This window comes from Psittacula echo (genome assembly GCF_963264785.1).
Source record: "Psittacula echo genome assembly, chromosome: 1".
Classification (NCBI taxonomy): Eukaryota; Metazoa; Chordata; class Aves; order Psittaciformes; family Psittacidae; genus Psittacula; species Psittacula echo.
The window spans coordinates 153,719,671-153,725,670 of NC_137735.1; positions in this window are offsets into that span (position 1 = coordinate 153,719,671).

A 6,000-nucleotide genomic window follows, 5' to 3' on the forward strand; every position below is an offset into this window, starting at 1 on the left:
GGAAAAAGAAACAGAAAATGGGAATGCCTTTGCAATATTAATGTGTAGTGTAATGGATTTTTCCTTTATAGAGTGATTAGTGTTCTACTAAGACCTTTATAATAACAGATCTCTTTAGTGAGTCACTTGCAGATTGACAATTCTCTTTTCTTCAGTGATCAATATTTGAACAAATGTGTATACAGTACAGTGACATTGGTTCATCGTGGATAGTATGCTTGGAATAAATAACTTTACAGTGACTTTGTAAGCACTCAGAACAAAAACTTCTGAAACAAAATAAGACCGGACAGTGCACATACAGCAAGTTAGTGTCTCTCTGCATGGGAGATCTCTCAAAAACCAAAGGATATTCTGAAATCGATGGGTCAAATGTTCTGTAGGCGTAGCTGTCCTATTCTGTTGGAAAGAACTTTTCTCATTAAAAACAAATGTAAAATATCGCATGGAACTGTTTCTCAACTAATTTAGAGCAGGCTCTTTCATGGGCTTATTCCTAAGGGGTGCAAAACATTCTTGGCTACTGTTGAAATTAAAGACAAAATCGTTTAGTACCTTGCAGGACAGAGTCAGTAGTAATTGAGGGTGATTGCACATTCTTGGGACCTCAGGCAATGCAGTAATGCCATCTATTCAGTGACCTGCTATACTTAATAAATATAGCTGTCTCAATGGAAACTCATTGTGTATGTTTAACCTGAAAACAATTAAACTGATTTTATTATATTAGTAAATTAAAAATATTAATTCATTGCATCTTCAAAATTGAGAGTACACAATTTTTTTTCCCTGTTTGGTAGATTTCTGTTTCTTCAGCAAGTATAATTTGGAAGAGGAAGAGAAATATATGACTGATGCATTAAAATCAATCATAATAGCAAATTTAATATCCCAAAAGATCTTCAGATATTCTGGAAAAAAAATCTAAGTGATGACAAAATGCAGTGTGATGGTTAGTATTCATTTTCTATATTGAAGTCAGAAATACGCTGTAGCTCAATTTTCCTCATGGTTACAAATGGCTCTTGACTTTGCTGGCGAGTCCAAACTATACCACAGCTTTTGAGATAACCAGGTTACTTTGCACATGCACCTTAAACCACACGTGGCAGAAGGGTATATGACATGCAGAAGTCACTGTCCAGAGCCCAGTGCATTGCATGAATATTGTTTGTACAGCACAGAACATATTTATAATGTTATGTTAATGTTTGATAAGGAACATTTTCAACAAAGTCTTGCAGAAGTGTTTGAAATCTTCTCATTGTAAGTCATAGGGTTAATTTATTAAGCATGGGCTCCAAACCCTTGTTCCAAGTTCAAGCTCTTCAAGGGTCACACAAGGATGCCTGATGCACTGGAATCTCCTGATCACAAAGGACACATGAAAGAGAGGAAACTCCGAAAAACCTCCTTTTTGTTGAAGGCTGTGGTGGTAAGAAGGATGAAAGCCTTTGGGGTTTGTATCCATATCAGTTGCTGATGGCTTGAGCTGAGGAATGGGGGCTCCAAGGATGCCAGCTTGCCCAGTGAGAGGCATAAACTGAAGGAGAGGAGCTAGGAAGTCCTCAGTGGAGCAGTCTGGTTCCTCAGATGGACAGGTGCCTTGAGCTACCCCTTCACTGCTAAGCAAAATGAGACCAGAGAGGCTCCTCATCCATTTGGCCACCAGCACAGGCTGCCCACATCTGCCCTACACAGCCCTCGGCCTTGCATCTCTTACAGATGCCTTGTGGCATCCCCATGACCCTACCTGAGAGCTGATTTGTGGTTGCCTTTGTGAGGTGGAAGTGTCTGAAATGATGCCCTTGCAGTGCTGTGAAGCTGAAGGTACACTTCGGGTTCCCCAGGCCATGGAGGGGGCAGGTGAGGATGCCCGGGGGGTCACAGTCCACTGGGACAGCAGTGTGGGCAGCAGGGCTGGGGGACATTGGAAAGATTAAATGGTGTGGATGATCTCCAGCCTGGTACCTTGGCTCTCTTACCAGGCAAGAAAATCTAAACCAAAGTGACTGCCTCGGGTAAAGGTTTAGCCTGACCTTTTTTCAGCTGTCACCCTGTGTTCATGGAAAACCTGCTGTTAAAGAGGACTGCTTTGTGAGATTGCATCAAAGAGGGATTTTTCCTGTTTGTCGTTGGATTGCATTTCAGTGCTAAATCACATCACCCCCAGAAAGATGTCAGGAAAAAATGGAAAACGTGTCACTGCTGTCATCCTGAGTTTTGTTTACATTTCTTTACATTAAAGCTCTGATTTCTATAGGAGTTTTGAGGCTGATCTTGTTCTTGTCTCTTCTAGGTTTCAGGAATATATTGTAAGGTACTAAATCAGGTCTCGGTGTTGCTTGTAGTATTGTTTACATATTGTAAAATTATATGGTCTAAATGATGCTCCTAGGACTATAGAAGCACTTAAAGCCATAAGATTACAATTTTCAGTTTAGCTGTCCTGCATTTTGTTATTATTTGCATGTGTTAACATTATGTATTAAAAAGAAACAACTGTTAAAAGGACACAAAGCTTTGAAAGTCAATCAGTAAAACATGATTCTGGATTTTTTTCGGCTTTAAATCTGTGCAATTCTAACTAGTTTCCATTGGATTTGTGCATTGTGATCAGTATTTAATTAAGAGAAGATGTACTATTGTTTTTGTCCTTAATGATGAACCTCTTCTGCTGAAAATCTTTAAAGTCAGACACCTGGCATGGAAACATGTTTCATATAGATGGTCCGTTAATGAACTCAGCATTTGATTTTATCCTTGTTTTCGCTGAGCATCCAGTGCCTTATTCATTTCACATTGTGCAAACCTGCTGTAATGCAGAATTATTTGTTTCCTTATGACCATTTCTTTCATGTTCATCGTTAGTGTACCCAGCTGTTTTGCAAGCAGTAATAAACTTATTGCCGTACTCCTTTGCTGCAATGAAGGCTATTATTATCCCATTTTTCAGATAATAAGCTGAAGCAGAATAATATAAATAATAACTTTAACTACAAATTTTGGACCCTAAGAAAACTATAGACAACTGTTCCTCAGGCTTTATTAGTTCACAGCACAGCCCTCCCCAGTGTTGGCTGTGGGGGTGAGAGCCCTGTGCTCCTGCAGGACAAATGCAGCCTCCTGCTCGAGCTGGGCATACAGTGAAGGGGTTGTCAGTGCCTATGGAGGGACAGCTTTGAGCAATATCTTTGTGAGGTTAGCTGGGTAAAAGGGCTGGAAAGGAGACCAATGCCTTTCCCTTTCTACAGGGAGCAGTTTGATCAATGCAACCACCTTGTATAACCTCCTTGGTTTCGTGTCTGGCTCCCACGCCAGTGCATCTGGGAAGAGCAATTGCAGGGAAAGTCTTCTCTTAGCCTCCTTTATCCTGGGATCAGAAGGAAAATAGGCTTGGCATGGACAGAATCCTTGGAAATGCTAGTTTATCAATTCCTACTAAGCATATGCAATCATCTATTTTCTCAATTATTTATAACTTGGCTATGTTTGAGCATTATACCCCTCCACACACATAGATGTACAACAAAAGACTGATGCATCACACAATAAGTATCCAATGCCAAATTTCACTTCCTTGCCTCAAGTCATCATACTGCCAGAAATTATTGACAAAACTGTTGTCCTAATCACTGCTAAATAGTATGATTGGCAAATAATATATTTTCTGTTGACTTTATTATTGGAAACAACTGGACAATTTATGCTGACACTCTTTTGGAAAACAGATGTGGAAAATTTCAGCCCCAACAGTTAAATCCTGGAAGAGTTTTGAAAGACTGAAATGAAGGGTTTCTAATGGGAAGAGTTTGGCAGCATTAACTGCAAAGGGCCTTAGCCATTCAGTCTGCAATTGCTTTTCTCAAACTGTGAGTTGCAAAACACTTCTACCCCTAATTCTCCGCAGAGTCATGGTCCCTGGTAAGACACCCAGGAATTTTTATCTTTTTATATGAGGAAACATGGGGATAGAGAGGATGGATCGCTCTAGTCTATAGTATTTGTATGAAGACTGCATTGCTAAAATCATATATGGAAGTATATGAGGACAAAATGAAAAGTAGAAGTAAGCTTTACGTACAATGTACACAGTGCACGTAATGGCATTTTTCAGATTATTCAGTTCTTTGGAATGAGTAAGAATAGTGTTATTTGTTGTTTGCATAGCTGACAACTTCCAGTTGTAGAATCAGTGTAAGGTACTCACAGCAGCAGTTTTGGTTTGGTTTTAGTTATGTGAATTTGATGTGAGAAAGGCACAGACTGTAAGGTCATCTTAACATGAGTCCTGTACACAAATGAAAAAGAAACTATCAGTATATACTTGTTGGAGCAAGTAAGTTACAGAGTATAGGGGAAGCGTTGTGTGAGTATGGTACAGATGCTGTTTCTTTGACTTTGCTCAAAGATATCCCAAGTGCAACAATGTCGTGAGATATTTTATAAGCTTATTATTTGTGTAGCATGTACCTAAAAAAAAGTAGCCAAAGGGCCTCATCTTCGAAGTGTTTCTTCAGCTTCAGGCAAAGACAATACTTTGTAGGATCTGTGCAGGAACTCTTTTAACAGCATGGGGTTAAAATGTGCTTATTTTTACATCTTTGGGAATTGTCAGTCATTTTGTACCTGTTTATTTCACAGTCAGATTCCAATTACAACCTGCTGCTAGGAAACCTGGCCATAAAAGTTGGAAAATAAGGCATAGAAGACATTATTATATACTGAGGTATCATCAGAATAGTTGGTGTGTGTATTTGGGAGGGGGTGAGGGAGAGCAGCAGCAAGGAGGACTTTTTCATTTCACTCGCTAGGCATGACCCAGTGAACTTCTTGGGACTGGGAAGATTACACCAGCACGTGGCAGAAAACAGGTTTGTGCTATGAGCACATTCACTCCCCAGCTGCATGTGTCAGGGGGAAATGAAAAAGGCAGATTGTTATGAGTGATAATACAGAGTTGATTGGACATGACAAAACTATAAGAGTCAGCACCCTGAGGCATGTTTTATCAATGTGGTGGTAAAAATTGTTAATACTTAACACTTGAGAAGTTTATCCTAGCTAAAAGAACAGTCCTTTCGACTAAGAGCTAGCAGTCTGTGTTTGTTTTCCCCTCCCCACATTGCCTGCTGATGAAGGTAATATAGGGCATGCTTCATAATACAGACTCCACCAAGAACCATCCCTCCAATTCCTGATGTTATTTCCTGTGTGAGTGCTTCTTGGAGCTGTGGCTCCAAGCAAGCTACTCCTGAAGGAGTCCATCCCTGCTAGAGATGGATATCTGGCTTTGTTAATATCCAAATGATCGGTTTTCCTCACCTCTTCCTCTTTTCTTTTTTTTGTCTCCTTGGCACAGTGTGTGAATAGTCTGTGTCTCTGCAATCACTTGGCAGAGCGTTGGGGAGCAGAGGGGGCAATGCTGTCCCAGTGTTCTCTCCCTGTGATCATGGTTAATAAAGCGCCAGTCTGACCTGTTCTAAATTGTACCCGCATTATTACACACTTGGATTCCCCAGATCTCTGACACCAACCTGCAACCCCTGAATTAGATGGTAGCAATGTTCTTATGATAGGGTAACAAGGAAGTCGCTTGCATATTAAAAGAAAAATCTCCTCTTTTTTCACTCTTTTTCTCTTCAGTTTTAAGCCTTTTAGAGGTCTTTGCACTGTCTTTCAGTAATCTTTATCTTCAAGAATTGAAGCAGCTTTTTTAGCCCAAAGGAACAACATTTTAAGATGCCCATTTTTCTTAGCAAGACCACATCAACTCTAAACAGAAATGTATTACCTGGAATTTATAATGTAATATTGTTTGTCTGAGTCATCATAATGAATCCACATTAGTTTATTATCAGTTACGTTCAGCTCCAACATATTATCTAAATGATATTGGGTAGCAGCTTGTCTATCTGAACACTGAAGTCTTATAAATGGTAACTGCTACTCTGATTTAGAACTTGCATGGGCAAAATGGTCTTTATAAGGAGTATTTGT